Raw genomic sequence first — 18802 nt, 5'->3', positions numbered from 1 at the left:
AGGGAAAAAAAATGGAATCACTCAATTCTGAGGAAAAAAAATTATGGAATCATGAAAAACAAAAGAACGCTCTAACACATCACTAGTATTTTGTTGCACCACCTCTGGCTTTTATAACAGCTTGCAGTCTCTGAGGCATGGACTTAATGAGTGACAAACAGTACTCTTCATCAATCTGGCTCCAACTTTCTCTGATTGCTGTTGCCAGATCAGCTTTGCAGGTTGGAGCCTTGTCATGGATCATTTTCTTCAACTTCCAAAGATTTTCAATTGGATTAAGATCCGGACTATTTGCAGGCCATGACATTGACCCTATGTGTCTTTTTGCAAGGAATGTTTTCACAGTTTTTGTTCTATGGCAAGATGCATTATCATCTTGAAAAATTATTTCATCATTCCCAAACATCCTTTCAATTGATGGGATAAGAAAAGTGTCCAAAATATCAACGTAAACTTGTGCATTTATTGATGATGTAATGACAGCCATCTCCCCAGTGCCTTTACCTGACATGCAGCCCCATATCATCAATGACTGTGGAAATTTACATGTTCTCTTCAGGCAGTCATCTTTATAAATCTCATTGGAACGGCACCAAACAAAAGTTTCAGCATCATCACCTTGCCCAATGCAGATTCGAGATTCATCACTGAATATGACTTTCATCCAGTCATCCACAGTCCACGATTGCTTTTCCTTAGCCCATTGTAACCTTGTTTTTTTCTGTTTAGGTGTTAATGATGGCTTTCGTTTAGCTTTTCTGTATGTAAATCCCATTTCCTTTAGGCGGTTTCTTACAGTTCGGTCACAGACGTTGACTCCAGTTTCCTCCCATTCGTTCATTTGTTTTGTTGTGCATTTTCGATTTTTGAGACATATTGCTTTAAGTTTTTTGTCTTGACGCACTGATGTCTTCCTTGGTCTACCAGTATCTTTGCCTTTAACAACCTTCCCATGTTTGTATTTGGTCCAGAGTTTAGACACAGCTGACTGAACAACCAACATCTTTTGCAACATTGCGTGATGATTTACCCTCTTATGAGTTTGATAATCCTCTACTTTCTTTCAATTGACATCTCTCGTGTTGAGGCCATGATTCATGTCAGTCCACTTGGTGCAACAGCTCTCCAAGGTGTGATCACTCCTTTTTAGCTGCAGACTAACGAGCAGATCTGATCTGATGCAGGTGTTAGTTTTGGTTTGAATCATATTTATCTAATAGATTACAATTTGTTCATGTAAATGGGGAATCTTCTTCACAGACTAAGGTTAATTATAGAGTTCCACAAGGTTCTGTGCTAGGACCAATTTTATTCACTTTATACATGCTTCCCTTAGGCAGTATTATTAGACGGCATTGCTTAAATTTTCATTGTTACGCAGATGATACCCAGCTTTATCTATCCATGAAGCCAGAGGACACACACCAATTAGCTAAACTGCAGGATTGTCTTACAGACAAAGACATGGATGACCTCTAATTTCCTGCTTTTAAACTCAGATAAAACTGAAGTTATTGTACTTAGCCACACAAATCTTAGAAACATGGTGTCTAACCAGATCCTTACTCTGGATGGCATTACCCTGACCTCTAGTAATACTGTGAGAAATCTTGGAGTCATTCAAAGCGCATATTAAAAAAAATACAACCCCTGGCAAAAATTATGGAATCACAGGCCTCGGAGGATGTTCATTCAGTTGTTTAATTTTGTAGAAAAAAAGCAGATCACAGACATGACACAAAACTAAAGTCATTTCAAATGGCAACTTTCTGGCTTTAAGAAACACTATAAGAAATCAAGAAAAAAAGATTGTGGCAGTCAGTAACGGTTACTTTTTTAGACCAAGCAGAGGAAAAAAATATGGAATCACTCAATTCTGAGGAAAAAATTATGGAATCACCCTGTAAATTTTCATCCCCAAAACTAACACCTGCATCATATCAGATCTGCTCGTTAGTCTGCATCTAAAAAGGAGTGATCACACCTTGGAGAGCTGTTGCACCAAGTGGACTGACATGAATCATGGCCTCAACACGAGAGATGTCAATTGAAACAAAGGAGAGGATTATCAAACTCTTAAAAGAGGGTAAATCATCACGCAATGTTGCAAAAGATGTTGGTTGTTCACAGTCAGCTGTGTCTAAACTCTGGACCAAATACAAACATGGGAAGGTCGTTAAAGGCAAACATACTGGTAGACCAAGGAAGACATCAAAGCATCAAGACAGAAAACTTAAAGCAATATGTCTCAAAAATCGAAAAATGTACAACAAAACAAATGAACGAATGGGAGGAAACTGGAGTCAACGTCTGTGACCGAACTGTAAGAAACCGCCTAAAGGAAATGGGATTTACATACAGAAAAGCTAAATGAAAGCCATCATTAACACCTAAACAGAAAAAAACAAGGTTATAATGGGCTAAGGAAAAGCAATTGTGGACTGTGGATGACTGGATGAAAGTCATATTCAGTGATGAATCTCGAATCTGCATTGGGCAAGGTGATGATGCTGGAACTTTTGTTTGGTGCCTTTCCAATGAGATTTATAAAGATGACTGCCTGAAGAGAACATGTAAATTTCCACAGTCATTGATGATATGGGGCTGCATGTCAGGTAAAGGCACTGGGGAGATGGCTGTCATTACATCATCAATAAATGCACAAGTTTATGTTGATATTTTGGACAACTGAAAGGATGTTTGGGGATGATGAAATCATTTTTCAAGATGATAATGCATCTTGCCATAGAGCAAAAACTGCAGAAACATTCCTTGCAAAAAGACACATAGGGTCAATGTCATGGCATAGGGTCAATGTCAATGAGCAGATCTGATCTGATGCAGGTGTTAATTTGGGGGATGAAAATTTACAGGGTGATTCCATAATTTATTCCTCAATCAATCAATCAACTTTTTTCTTATATAGCGCCAAATCACAACAAACAGTTGCCCCAAGGCGCTCCATATTGTAAGGCAAGGCCATACAATAATTATGAAAAACCCCAACGGTCAAAACGACCCCCTATGAGCAAGCACTTGGCAACAGTGGGAAGGAAAAACTCCCTTTTAACAGGAAGAAACCTCCAGCAGAACCAGGCTCAGGGAGGGGCAGTCTTCTGCTGAGACTGGTTGGGGCTGAGGGAAAAAACCAGGAAAAAGACATGCCGTGAAGGGGGGCAGAGATCGATCACTAATGATTAAATGCAGAGTGATGCATACGGAGCAAAAAGAGAAAGAAACAGTGCATCATGGGAACCCCCCCACAATCTACGTCTAAAGCAGCATAACCAAGGGATGGTCCAGGGTCACCCGATCCAGCCCTAACTATAAGCCTTAGCGAAAAGGAAAGTTTTAAGCCTAATCTTAAAAGTAGAGAGGGTATCTGTCTCCCTGATCTGAATTGGGAGCTGGTTCCACAGGAGAGGAGCCTGAAAGCTGAAGGCTCTGCCTCCCATTCTACTCTTACAAACCCTAGGAACTACAAGTAAGCCCGAAGTCTGAGAACGAAGCGCTCTAATGGGGTAATATGGTACTACGAGGTCCCTAAGATAAGATGGGACCTGATTATTCAAAACCTTATAAGTAAGAAGAAGAATTTTAAATTCTATTCTAGAATTAACAGGAAGCCAATGAAGAGAGGCCAACACGGGTGAGATATGCTCTCTCCTGCTAGTCCCCGTCAATACTCTAGCTGCAGCATTCTGAACCAACTGAAGGCTTTTTAGGGAACTTTTAGGACAACCTGATAATAATGAATTACAATAGTCCAGCCTAGAGGAAATAAATGCATGAATTAGTTTTTCAGCATCACTCTGAGACAAGACCTTTCTGATTTTAGAGATATTGCGTAAATGCAAAAAGGCAGTCCTACATATTTGTTTGATATGCGCTTTGAATGACATATCCTGATCAAAAATGACTCCAAGATTTCTCACAGTATTACTAGAGATCAGGGAAATGCCATCCAGAGTAACGATCTGGTTAGACACCATGCTTCTAAGATTTGTGGGGCCAAGTACAATAACTTCATTTTTATCTGAGTTTAAAAGCAGGAAATTAGAGGTCATCCATGTCTTTATGTCTGTAAGACAATCCTGCAGTTTAGCTAATTGGTGTGTATCCTCTGGCTTCATGGATAGATAAAGCTGGGTATCATCTGCGTAACAATGAAAATTTAAGCAATACCGTCTAATAATACTGCCTAAGGGAAGCATGTATAAAGTGAATAAAATTGGTCCTAGCACAGAACCTTGTGGAACTCCATAATTAACTTTAGTCTGTGAAGAAGATTCCCCATTTACATGAACAAACTGTAATCTATTAGACAAATATGATTCAAACCACCGCAGCGCAGTGCCTTTAATACCTATGACATGCTCTAATCTCTGTAATAAAAGTTTATGGTCAACAGTATCAAAAGCAGCACTGAGGTCCAACAGAACAAGCACAGAGATACGTCCACTGTCCGAAGCCATAAGAAGATCATTTGTAACCTTCACTAATGCTGTTTCTGTACTATGATGAATTCTAAAACCTGACTGAAACTCTTCAAATAGACCATTCCTCTGCAGGTGATCAGTTAACTGTTTTACAACTACCCTCTCAAGAATCTTTGAGAGAAAAGGAAGGTTGGAAATTGGCCTATAATTAGCTAAGATAGCTGGGTCAAGTGATGGCTTTTTAAGTAATGGTTTAATTACTGCCACCTTAAAGGCCTGTGGTACATAACCAACTAACAAAGATAGATTGATCATATTTAAGATTGAAGCATTAAATAATGGTAGGACTTCCTTGAGCAGCCTGGCAGGAATGGGGTCCAATAAACATGCCGATGGTTTGGACGAAGCAACCAATGAAAATAACTCAGACAGAACAATCGGAGAGAAAGAGTCTAACCAAATACCGGCATCACTGAAAGCAGCCAAAGATAACGATACATCTTTGGGATGGTTATGAGTAATTTTTTCTCTAATAGTCAAAATTTTGTTAGCAAAGAAAGTCATGAAGTTATTACTAGTTAAAGTTAATGGAATACTCAGCTCAATAGAGCTCTGACTCTTTGTCAGCCTGGCTACAGTGCTGAAAAGAAACCTGAGGTTATTCTTATTTTCTTCAATTAGTGATGAGTAGAAAGATGTCCTAGCTTTACGGAGGGCTTTTTTATAGAGCAACAAACTCTTTTTCCAGGCTAAGTAAAGATCTTCTAAATTAGTGAGACGCCATTTCCTCTCCAACTTACGGGTTATCTGCTTTAAGCTACGAGTTTGTGAGTTATACCACGGAGTCAGACACTTCTGATTTAAAGCTCTCTTTTTCAGAGGAGCTACAGCATCCAAAGTTGTCTTCAAAGAGGATCTAAAACTATTGACGAGATACTCTAACTCCCTTACAGAGTTTAGGTAGCTACTCTGCTCTGTGTTGGTATATGACATTAGAGAACATAACGAAGGAATCATATCCTTAAACCTAGTTACAGCGCTTTCTGAAAGACTTCTAGTGTAATGAAACTTATTCCCCACTGCAGGGTAGTCCATCAGGGTAAATGTAAATGTTATTAAAAAATGATCAGACAGAAGGGAGTTTTCAGGGAATACTGTTAAGTCTTCTATTTCCATACCATAAGTCAGAACAAGATCTAAGATATGATTAAAGTGGTGGGTGGACTCATTTACTTTTTGAGCAAAGCCGATAGAGTCTAATAATAGATTAAATGCAGTGTTGAGGCTGTCATTCTCAGCATCTGTGTGGATATTAAAATCGCCCACTATAATTATCTTATCTGAGCTAAGCACTAAGTCAGACAAAAGGTCTGAAAATTCACAGAGAAACTCACAGTAACGACCAGGTGGACGATAGATAATAACAAATAAAACTGGTTTTTGGGACTTCCAATTTGGATGGACAAGACTAAAAGACAAGCTTTCAAATGAATTAAAGCTCTGTCTGGGTTTTTGATTAATTAAGAAGCTGAAATGGAAGATTGCTGCTAATCCTCCGCCACGGCCCGTGCTACGAGCATTCTGACAGTTAGTGTGACTCGGGGGTGTTGACTCATTTAAACTAACATATTCATCCTGCTGTAACCAGGTTTCTGTTAGGCAGAATAAATCAATACGTTGATCAATTATTATATCATTTACCAACAGGGACTTAGAAGAGAGAGACCTAATGTTTAATAGACCACATTTAACTGTTTTAGTCTGTGGTGCAATTGAAGGTGCTATATTATTTTTTCTTTTTGAATTTTTATGCTTAAATAGATTTTTGCTGGTTATTGGTGGTCTGGGAGCAGGCACCGTCTCTACGGGGATGGGGTAATGAGGGGATGGCAGGGGGAGAGAAGTTGCAGAGAGGTGTGCAAGACCACAGCTCTGCCTCCTGGTCCCAACGCTGGACAGTCACAGTTTGGAGGATCCAAGAAAATTGGCCAGATTTCTAGAAATGAGAGCTGCTCCATCTAAAGTGGGATGGATGCCGTCTCTCCTAACAAGACCAGGTTTTCCCCAGAAGCTTTGCCAATTATCAATGAAGCCCACCTCATTTTTTGGACACCACTCAGACAGACAGCAATTCAAGGAGAACATGCGGCTAAACATGTCACTCCCGGTCTGATTGGGGAGGGGCCCAGAGAAAACAACAGAGTCCGACATTGTTTTTGCAAAGTTACACACCGATTTAATGTTAATTTTAGTGACCTCCGATTGGCGTAACCGAGTGTCATTACTGCCGACGTGAATTACAATATTACCAAATTTACGCTTAGCCTTAGCCAGCAATTTCAAATGTCCTTCGATGTCGCCTGCTCTGGCCCCCGGAAGACAATTGACAATGGTTGCTGGTGTCGCTAACTTCACATTTCTCAAAACAGAGTCGCCAATAACCAGAGTTTGATCCTCGGCGAGTGTATCGTCGAGTGGGGAAAAACGGTTAGAGATGTGAACGGGTTGACGGTGTACACGGGGCTTCTGTTTAGGGCTACGCTTCCTCCTCACAGTCACCCAGTCAGCCTGCTTTCCCGACTGCCCGGGATCTGCCAGGGGGGAACTAGCGGCGGCTAAGCTACCTTGGTCCGCACCGACTACAGGGGCCTGGCTAGCTGTAGAATTTTCCACGGTGCGGAGCTGAGTCTCCAAAGCTACGAATAAGCTGCACTTATTACAAGTACCGTTACTGCTAAAGGAGGCCGAGGAATAACTAAACATTTCACACCCAGAGCAGAAAAGTACGGGAGAGACAGGAGAAGCCGCCATGCTAAATCGGCTAAGAGCTAGTAGCTACGCAACCTAGCGGATTCCTAAAAACACACAAAGTGAATAATGTGTAAATAATTTAAAGGTGATTCAGCAGAAGGAGTGCCCCAATCAAGGCACCAAACAGGCCATGAAGCAGCACAGTCAACGCACGACAACGGTGCTAAAATAAAATAAAAATCAACTAAACACGCTGTGGAGCAGCACAGATAACGCACGACATCAGTGCTAAAAGAGAAAAAAAATTAAAATAAAAATACAATAAAAAAAATAAAAAAATTAAAAAAATAAATAAAAACGAAAGCGTTAGCTCCTCAGAATTGAGTGAGTCCATATTTTTTTCCCTCTGCTTGGTCTAAAAAAGTAACCGTTACTAACTGCCACAATTTTTTTTTCCTGATTTCTTAGTGTTTCTTAAAGCCAGAAAGTTGCCATTTGAAATGACTTTAGTTTTGTGTCATGTCTGATCTGCTTTCTTTGATCTGCTTTGTTTCTACAAAATTAAACAAGTGAATGAACATCATCTGAGGCTGGTGATTCCATAATTATTGCCAGGGGTTGTACCTTGTACAACTTAAATTTATTTCAAAAAATGACTAGACCTTCAAGAATAACTTCTCAGTCAGCTACTCTCACTGATAATATACCGATACCAAAACAATAAGTGGTTTATTGATCAATGATATTCGTGACCACTTACCAATTTTTATAGTAACTGATTTAAATTTAAATTAAAAAATGTAATGAGAAAATACAATATCGAAAATGTCTGCAATCTGAAGAAGCTATTATCGCCTTAAAAATGATTTACGTTTGCAGTCTCCAGAATTTACGTCTCCATTTGTATGGAGAATGATGCAAATTTAGCATATGCTGAATTTGAATACATATTTCTCAATATATACACAACAAAAATTGTCCAATTACACACTGAAGTGCAAATAATATAAGGCTCATCCATGGATAACAAAAGGGCTGCAAAAGGCGTGTAAGATGAAAAATGTTATATACAGAGTTTATCAGAAGTAAATCAAGAGAGGCAGAGATTAATATAAGCACTATAAAAATAAATGAACCATTATGGTGAACAGGGGAAGGGGGGGGGGGGGGGGGAATCATACTTTGGAAAAATAAGAAACAATAATAAAAACATAGGAAACATGGAAAATAATGAATTGTATTTTAACAAATAAACCCAAAGCAAAGAACTACCCAACATACTTTACTTATAACAAAGATGAATATGACATGAACCAAGTGGTGAACAGTTAATACATTTTTTGCTAATGTTGGGCCAGATTCGGCAACTGACATTCCACACACTACATGGGTAAACCAGCAATTAACTCATTGAGTGCCAGCCATTTTCAAAGTTCAATACATCCCAGTGCCAGGATTTTTCAGAATTTGAGTGTTTTTTCAAGACCCACAGAAAATTGAGTTCTATGTCCATGTCAACAACAAACATACCAAAAGAAACTTCAGACTTTCCTTTATCATCAGGAAAAAAAAAAAAAAAGAAAAAAAAAAGTTTGCTTGTACCTCTTTCCATTCTTTAGTAAAGCCTCGGTCCTACCGAATAATGAAGGCTGAAGAAGGAGCCACGCATGGGTGTGGGGTAATTATTTGAAGAATGACCCACGTTTTGATCTATCACGTATCCACTATGAAGGTGCCACTATGTGCCTCTCTGTACCCCGCATGTGCCGCGTAGCAGCCTCTAGTGAGCCACGACTGACCTGTCATTACAGCCTCGAATGGCTCGCATCAGCCACACTAATCCACGTAGTGCCATGATAGCGCCATGTTGGCGCATGTTTAGGCATGAGTTTGGTCCAAACCTCCAGCCCTCCCACAACTGGTCCCTTCAAAGTGTGGGTTTTCAATTCACAGAAGCATTTAAAGAGGTCCCTTTTTTTTTTTTTTTTTTTTTTTTTTTTAAACGCAGTCCATAAATAGACACTCCAGCACAGTTCCGCAGTTATGCTCTGTGCGCCAGGATGCTGTCCACCTGTAATGCACCAGACCAGCTAGACCCGAACCACGGGTTCCTGGAGAGCCGCCTCTGTGCTCCTCGCTGGCTCCGCAGCTCTCTGGCTTTTCTTCTGCGCTTTAAACACACAAAACTTTACATTTGTCCGTTTATTTCTGCAAAATCGCTCTTTTGCGCGCGCGCGCTGCTGTTGTCCTTTCATTGACAGCTGCCTCTGTGCTCTAAGTGGCTTACTTTCCATCCGTGGCTTGTTGGCTTTAAACACAATCATTTTTACAACGTGAATCCACTTTTAACTTTGTGTTCGTCCATTTATTTCTGCAAAAGCGCTCTTTTGTGCGCGGTGCCGTTCTGCATACAGAATGAGGTGGCCGTGTTATTATATACACCTGTGGATCATTTCCCAACCCCCCCCAAAATAAATAAATAAATATATATTTCTTTACTTCTTCCGCAACTTACAAGTTATAATGATACAACTTTTAACTTTGTGTTATGTCTTCAAAATCGGCCTTTTGCGCGCTCTCCACCTGTGCTGCCGCACAGCTTCTGCTCTTAGCTGCTCCACTGGAGTTATCTTCCATGGCTTTAAACACACATCCACTTTCACGCAGTCACCCAAATTTTAACTTTGTGTTCGTCCAATATTGACTGACATATCACTCTTTTGTGATCTGGCGTTCTGCCTAAATGCTCGTTTGAAGCGTGATGATGAGTCACTGTGTCAGTGCGCAGACACAGCGGAGCTCATGTGATCCATTAACAAGATATTAAATCAACATACTTTTACGTACAACAGACATACTTTTACAGCAAGGAACTGTTTTATCAAGCTATAAAAAACATTAAAAATAATTACCTTAAGCTGTTCAAAATACATCCCACATAGAGCAGGAAAGAGGAGAAAAAAAAAAAAGCATACAGATGAAACAGTCCTCTGATTCTAGAAGAGGTGTTTTCAGCATCCAAGGTTTGGCAGAAAATGATTAATCCACTACAAAATAATTATTTTATATAGAGTCCAGTGCACAGGGCAGGTGGAATTGTGTGCGCAAGAGGAGAGCTGTTCCAAAAATAGCCTCTCAGGTCCTGCGAAGGTGCCAGGCGCACGGATAATGGACTTTCTGCAGACTCGTAAGCACCACGCAAATGCCTCTAAGCCATTGCAGTAACTCGAACACAAATTGCGCCACGCTGTTGTTGCTAAATTTTAAACATGAAATGAAACTTGAAATTAGCGCCACACTCAGAGAGGAGCCTCGTTAACTGAAGATAACGCCTCTAAGAGCCACTCTGAGCCATTATACTGCCATGATAGCTCACGAAACAAAAAAAGAAAAAGAAAAAAAAAAAAAAAAACAGGGTGCGTGGCTCCTTCATCTTTCATTATTCGGTGGGACCGTGGCTTAATTGTCTGCAGAACATGGGAGGGTATCACTAAAAATGCTGATTTCTGACAAAACCAAACCAATTACCAATCATTAGTTTTGGTCGAAACAAGACCTGGTTTGGACCAAAATGATCCCCAGATAACATTTTATTCAATAAACTGTAACAGAATTTAGTTTGATTTATACCATGTATTCAAAACTGACAAATACAGGAATTTTTTTTATGGGAAGATGCCATTTTTTTGACAAAGCGATCTTTCTCATCAAATATGGATGCTGCCTGCATCAAAATTACAAATGCTTTTTGAATGTTAAGAATTGCTCATCAGACCCCTAGCTACGCTATTTTAGAGGGGTGCAGTGCCCCAACCTCCACCAGGGGTGCCTACGTGCCCTCCAGGGGGCACCTTGTGCCCTGCCCCTAATTTTTTTTTTTTTTTTTTGTAATTTTGTGCCTCCAGCACCCTCTGCAAAGGGTCACTCGGGGTAAAAATGTTCCCACAAATGTCAGTCATTTCTGGTTTTACATTGAGAAATACGAGGTCTGTCCATAGAGTATCGTACCTTTTAATTTTTTTTTGAACCCTTGTGCGCATGCGTGAGTTTTTCCACGCCTGTTGGTGACATCATTTGCCTGTGAGCACGCCTTGTGGAAGGAGTGATCCCGCCCCGTTGTCGGATTTTCATTGTCTGGAAATGGCGGAATGATTTGGGGGTTTTTTTCCATCAGAATTTTTTCAGAAGCTGTTAGAGACTGGCACCTGGAAACTATTCGAAAAATTTATCTGGCTTTCGGTGAAAATTTTACGGGCTTCACAGAGAATAAGGTCTGTTAGTACAGCTTTATGGACCCCTTTAAGGGCGCTCAGCGCGCCGCGCTCCGACGACATGGCACAAGCCACCGGACCATTTCTGAGCTGATGCTCTGTGGATACGAGACCGTCGTGTGCTCTTTCTCTGGTTATCACAAGAGCTGGACATCAGCCATTTTCTGGCAGATTTCACTTTTAACAAGAGATTTTGTCATGGAAAGCCGCATGGAGGCGTCACGCGTCACAACCGATTCGCTTTGGAAGCGAGACAAAGGAACACCTCCGTTTCGGCGTGTCAGAGGACAAGTTTGGACATGTTTATCTCGGCTTTCAATGCTTACCAGTCCAGTAAGTATCAGTGAAATTGTGGAGAGCTGGACATGAAAATCGATTCTGAATCGAATCATCACCCCAAGAATCGGAATCGAATCGTGAGTTGTTCTAAGATTCACATCCCTAGTTCAGAATTTTGTCCACCACCTCTGCCACGAAAACTCCACCCCTGACTTTTTTTGCTTCATCAGCCTGGAGCTGTGACATAAACTGAAGGCAAATGAGTTTAACACCATCTGAAAGGAAAGATTCAAAGCTATAAAATGACACCTTATTTGCCATTATAGGCCTGGTTTTTGGTTATGAATTTTTAATTTTTTCTGGCCCCCAAAAATTCTCAGGTGTGACAAATCCACCTTTTTACGACACATGACCAGGGCTAATCCTCCAAGTGCACTTTATAATTCTTGAAGCACACGTTATGTCCATCATACCAGCTCTGTGCTGTGAAGTTCTTGAATAGAAAGAATAAAAGAATGTAAATAAAAAGATTATGCATCTTGTCATATCATTAGGCTATAGGTTAGATAGTGAGCACTAGCTCTATTGTGTTTAATATGAATTGGCCAAGACTTTAAATATTCACACCTTCCCAATCATACTGTTACCAGGCTTTGATCCTTTGGGATTCTGGCTGTGTTACTTGTATTGCACCTTGAGCATTCACTTTAAGAAACTCAATTATATTGTTGTTAATAGCCTTAAGAGCCTCCAGTCATAACTAGATTTTAGCATTTAAGAATATAAAGTTGTACTCCTGAAATTATTTTGGTGAAAGTAACTTAAAAGTAATGCAGAAGCATGTAACAAATTAACATTCTGAGACAGTAATACTGTAATGTAACTAAATACTCTGAAATAACTAGTAATCTATAATGTATTACATTTTGGAAGCAACTTGTCCAACAGTGATCAAGAATGACATCTCAGGCTAAAATGGCATTTAAGTAAAAGGTTGCATGTCGTTTCATGCCTAGTTTAGAATTGCAGTACTTTCTTTGAAGAACAAGGAACAAAATAATGGTGCAAAATAAATAAATAACTCTGACATATGGTTTTTAAAAAAGGGGTGACAATTTAAGTATTTAATATCCTGTTGTATTATATGGCTACGACAGCATGCGCACACTGACAGGCTGATTTCCGGTCTGATATTTTCCCATATCAGACTATTACCATGACAATCGGTCCGGATTGCATAGCAGATTTGCAACTTTGTTTACAATTTTCACAGAATGAAATAAAACAAAACAAAAATTGAACAAAGAAATTATGAGCAACGAAGAGGACCATTCTCCGAGTGAATTTTATTACACTGACGAGTCTGAATTGGAGGAATTAACAGCAAATGAGCTTTAAGTGGACATGCAAAATGAAGACCAACAAGATGAAAACAACTCCAAGGAGCCATATAATAAATTACTAACCTCGCTTGCTCGGTCTGTATGGGAAATATTCCCATACAGACCAAGTAAGTGAGGTTAATAATCATTTAATGTCTTGCATCAGTTACAAAGAAGAGATTGCCAATGCATCTTGAAACCAAGACTTCCGGTTAGGGAGCCTCTCGCTTATGTGTTTGGTGTCATTAGAAATAACTAGGCCTGCGCGGTTTAGCCGGTACAATTTTGGCCAACGGTAGCGATTTGGACTCCACTGTCTAATCGCTTTAACGGCCACAGAGTTTTTAGATCCAGGAAAACTACTCTGTGAAGCAGCTATGTGTGTCAACAAGTTTGCTGCAGGAGGAGGGGTGTTCTGAGCTGAGGTGACCGACTCTCACTGCTGTTCATGTAAGTTTGTGAGATGCCTGTTTTGTTGCCGATATTTGAAAATGCGTTTTTTATGTATTTCAGCACAGTGGGGGAAAGCGGAGGCTCCGTCACAACCTGAATCAAACATTTGAGAAAGCGCCATGTTAAATGATGAAAGTTTTTTTTTTAAACTGGATTAGAAAGACAAAATCAGCCAGGTAACATCAATTTACCCAGACTGACTTCAAATATGAGTAAATCAAGTATTTTTTATAAAATGTTTTGGTGGCTTCGCGTTGAGTTTTGTAAATGAAGACATGACCACCCTGAAAGTGCTTCATGTATTCAGAGCGGATGTGTCATCTAGTGTTTAAGAGATGAAACTTCAGCCGCTGACCATATATTTATTTAATTCTTTCACCAAAACATTAACTCTAGGCTTGCATCTTAGATGTACCTTCCAGCAAATTGTACCAATAGTTTTGAGATCTGCACAATAAATGTTTTCAAAATTACATTATATCCTTTTTTTTTTGACATTTATTTATTTTGATCAATTTACCTTTGCTAAAGGACCCATTCAGAAACATAATTATTACACTTACATTTATATCACGATATATACAGTTACTGTGAAGGGATTCAATTTATACCGTGATATGAATTTTAGGTCATATCGTGCAGCCCTAGAAACAACAGTTATGACGCCTCACCGATCGGGTGTTATGTCTCCGAAAGTCAACACAAGTCCAGATTTCTTGTTTCGTTTTGGCGTCTTTCGGTGGTGCCGCGTTACCGGGGCTTTACATTTGTTGCTAGGAAAGTTCAACGACCAAAATACCAACATTTTGGGCGCAATGAACATGTTTTCACTATTATTTGATTTCTTTGTGCGACTGACATCGTTATTTAAGCATTCAAAAGACTATTCCTACCTCCACACAACTCGAACCACACACAAGAATGGACTGCATTTATATAGTGCTTTTCCACCTGCATCAGACACTCAAAGTGCTTTACAATAATGCCTCACATTTACCCCGATGTCAGGCTGCTGCCATGCAAGGCGCCCACTACACACTGGGAGCAACTCTGGCATTAAGGGCCTTGCCCAAGGGCCCTTAGTGTTTTTCCAGTCAGGCTAGGATTTGAACCGAGGATCCTCTGGTCTCAAGCCCACCGCTTAACCACTAGACCATCACCTCTCAAAGTTTCTTGACAGTTCTTGTTGAAAGAAACCACGTCTTCCTAACCGGACAGAGTTGTGATTATGGTTGGGTATCAAGAACCGGTTCTTATCAGGTATCATTAAGAAATTATTCGATCCACCGACATCAATAGCCTTTTTGCTTAAGGATTCCCTTATTGGTAATTCAGAGCGGCTGTTGTTTTTGTGGGTGTTTGTCAGGAAAATGATCATGACTCTACGTCCATTGCAGAACCCCTGCAACAACTGTAATCAAATGTTTCTGCAGCGCGGCTCTTCTTTGAAGCAATAAAACATTGATCCGACCCGCTGCTTCATGATTCTTTGTTTTATCTTAATTTTTCCCCGCTAAAACCCCAAAGAGCATATGACTGTGAGTAATATTTACCTTTTTTTATGTTAAACCGACCTGTTATGGTCTTCTGAAACAGTTGATGTATTTTAGAACTTAAAAATGGGGCCAATGCTAACATGTTAGCATGTCTATGGCATTTTCAATGTTAAAGTTAGCATTAAACTGTTCGCATCTGAGCACATTCGTGTGCATTTGTTTTCTGTATAATTAATGGCTCAGCATGTGTTGTTGTAAAAGAGTCGAATGTATTACAAATTGTAATACAGCTAGTGACTCCTGCACCTCCACTTCAGCCCTGTGTTATATTAATGACAATTTGTTTCAGTCAAACCATATTTTCAATTTGTTAATTTCTTCAGTGATTTACTCCAGAACTATCTGCCAAGCTGGAAAACTGCTGCATCCTAGTAAGAGCAGAATACTATTAGAATGAATATGAATAAGGAAAGTTGGGTTTTTTCCTCACCAAAATGGATGCTGCACTCACTGCAGTTTATTGTCTGGAATAGTCCCAGATTGCATTTCAGAGCTTCGAGAATTCAAACATTTTCGTGCGGGTGATGTTGGGGGGTAATTTTGGGTTACAGTTTTTTGCCACTTCTCATCCTTGAATATCAATCGTGAGTCACTTATGTGTGGATTAAAGTCACTAATTGGGACACCTGTCTTGTCGCAAAAAAAGAGAATCGTCCTCCGTTCTGTTCACACAGCTCCAAACGCTGCGTGGCTCTCTGCCAAGTCAAGTTAGAACAAATGAGTCCAGTTGGAATTAATAACTTCGAAGCGAAGCGCCGTTTAAATCAATTGACACCTCTTCCCAAATGTTGTAATACAAACAAACCGCAATCGATCAAAACGTTTTTTTCCTCCCAAAATGAGACGTCCTGCGCTGACATGCAGCAGCTGGCTGAGCTCAGCTCTGAGGTATGGAAAGACATTCATGCCAAAATGTCTGAAAGGAAATGCTTTTGACAAAAACTACAAATTGTTTATTTTTATTTATGTCCAGAGATCAAGGATCCAGTGACCAATTTCATATTTATTTATGACTCAATAAAATGTTCTTGACATAGAAAACCTGTAAAGCCTACTTTTAGTACACAGAAAATTCACAAGAGGTATCGATAAGGAATCGGATCGATAGGCAGAATCGATAATGGCATCGACAGATAAAATCTTATCAATACCCATCCCTAGTTGTGACATCATCATGCATGCACTGCTCTATCGCAACTTGAAAATCATCCATTACAAGGCACTACAGTGGAGAGTCTGGACTGACTTGTTTGTTTTATTGTTTTATTATTGGTTTTTCATGGTTATTGTATGGCCTTGCCTTGCAATATGGAGCGCCTTGGGGCAACTGTTTGCTGTGATTTGGCGCTATATAAGAAAAAAGTTGATTGATTGATTGATTGATTAAAATGTCAAATCATTCTTTTAAAAGCAAACAATTACTGGGGTAAACAGACCATTTGCATGTCCCAGTGGTGACAAACAACAAAATCAGTTTGACAGGATGAACTACTTAAGTGGGTTAAAGGTTGTAAACAGTGAACAGGGACAGCCATTTAGTGAAAACAAACTTGAAGGACATGATCTCCTCAACTCCGCCCCCTTTCAGCTGCTGGTGACGCAGAGTGGAAACGGTCTACCCACGAAAACACAAACACTGACTGGTTGTTTCAATACTTCAAAATAAGTACTAAAGCGCAATTTAGCATGTTGACAGTTTAGACATAAAAATTGAGAGCATTCTTATGGGTACGGAAAGGGCAGAAAAACATTAACCCACAAGGCTCTAATTCAGTCAGGGTCAACACAATATGGCACCCTGGTCCGGGTCTGACATTCAGTCGCCCTCAGCTGTAGAATTACTTGTTCACAACACGCCGCTACACGCAGCATTATGGGAAACGTCACATCGAGGCTCAAACATATCAAGTTACAAAACGGGTTTTCACACAATCAGGAATATTTCACAGATACAGCTTGTTGTTTAAGAAAATGTGCAGTAATAACAACAACAGCGATCTTTATGACCATATGTGAGCAGTAAATAGAAGCATATAAATTGGCACCACGTTACAAATACTAAAACGGCTACAGGGAATACTCAGACACTTCCGGAAATCTTATGCAATACCACTGGCACTCACCAACATTAACCAATTATTTGGTGGCTGTTGAATAACAAGTCCAGCACAGGCAACGACCACCATGTGACAGTCTATAATCCAGAAGTTGACATCAGTGAGTTTCTACGTAACGCTATCATACCAAACTCCATTCAAAAAATGTCTTTTTTTTTATTCTTTGATGGGGTCACAAAAGGTTCATTACATGATGAACCAGGATCTGCGCAAATTTACAAGTCACTCGTGTATAAAGTGTAATCTGACGAAGCCAGTATGAAGAAAAACAGTTTATTTAAATAGATTCATGTTTGTTAAAGTGCATCACACGATACGACGGCTTGCGATGTGGACTGTAAAAACTGTACGGACAGTAGCGCAGTTTCGAAGGGTCAACGTGAAACAAAGGGCAACACTAAATTTTAAAACATCTTAGTATAACTGTATATACGTCCTAGTAATTAAGGCCGCGTTGTTTCCATGAGTTATTTTTAGTGTTCTGTTCGTCAACAAACGACAGCCAAAGTTATCGAATCTGAGGAGACACGAGGACGGGACAACAAAAGGAGCTGCGGCAAAGCTTAAGACTCGTGTTCCTTCCGGTCAAATATCGATTAATTAACTCAGTGTTGCCACACAAGTGTCATCAGTGTAGATTAGAAGATGAACCATCTAAAACTGTTATCTTACTGAGCTATCCATGTACAGTTATCAGGCTAGGCCCTGTTGTCTATGCTAGCACCTGCTACACCTCGTTAGCATGGTGGTGCTCGTTGTGTGTGCTGATTTATGGGAAGAGAGAGAGGAGGGGAAAAAAAAAGGCTGCCCCCACCCAGGCATGAGCTATGCGTCTGACAAAAAGCGCCCGGTAACCCGTTAAACTCTAACAAGCCAACAAACAAGTAAGGAAATCTTACACTCCTACGTGTTAAACTAATTTTCGAACACTTAAAATAAATATTAATATGACTCAAAACTCACCCCAACAGCTTTCAGCACTGTCACCAGCGCCGCTAGAAGCAGCACGGCACATTACGTAGTGATTAGGGAGGAGACTACCGCGATATTTGACAGTCACAGGACAATCGAAGAGCTCTGACGAGAAACAAGAGCGCTCACTCTCTACACCTTCCTGGGTTGATTTTCATACACGTGTTGCGCAATCAGATTTTACGACATAAAATGTGGAGCAATACCTATTCTGATTAATAATATAAACAAGGTTACTTCGAGTACTATGCCTGAAGTAACGGCACACACAAAAGTGCCACTTCATTAAGTTAAAACCAAAGGGTTGGAAATCTGTTAAAGCTCCAAGAAGTTAAATAAGTGTTGATGGATACTGGGTAAGAGTTAAACATACAGTCTATGGGTTAGAGATGTGAGAATGGATTGGTTGTCTGCCTGGATGGATGCCATCCAGGACCCAAGGTGGTTCTGTGTTGATGTGGGTCACCAGCACATGCTCCCAGATGTGACTTGACTTGGTTACACCCCGTTTACACAGAATCCACGAATGAGTTGCGATCAAAAAATGGCCTCTGCTCACTGTCACTCTCATTGACTCTCACT

The 18802-nt window shown here is 40.0% G+C and overlaps 1 protein-coding gene across 9 annotated transcripts in view; it reads right to left on the bottom strand.

Moving 5' to 3' along the window:
* Positions 1 to 18343, bottom strand: part of csde1 (cold shock domain containing E1, RNA-binding) — a 62142-nt gene extending 43799 nt beyond the window's left edge. For all 9 annotated transcript variants that reach the window (XM_034173335.1, XM_034173330.1, XM_034173333.1 and 6 more), the window contains exon 1: positions 18212 to 18343. The gene's annotated coding sequence lies outside the window, so the exon portion shown is untranslated. The remainder of the gene's footprint in view (positions 1 to 18211) is intronic.
* Positions 18344 to 18802: the final 459 nt, after the last annotated feature.

Source organism: Thalassophryne amazonica, chromosome 6, assembly GCF_902500255.1.
Source record: "Thalassophryne amazonica chromosome 6, fThaAma1.1, whole genome shotgun sequence".
NCBI classification, from domain to species: domain Eukaryota; kingdom Metazoa; phylum Chordata; class Actinopteri; order Batrachoidiformes; family Batrachoididae; genus Thalassophryne; species Thalassophryne amazonica.
This window is presented reverse-complemented; position numbering and strand designations above follow the sequence as displayed.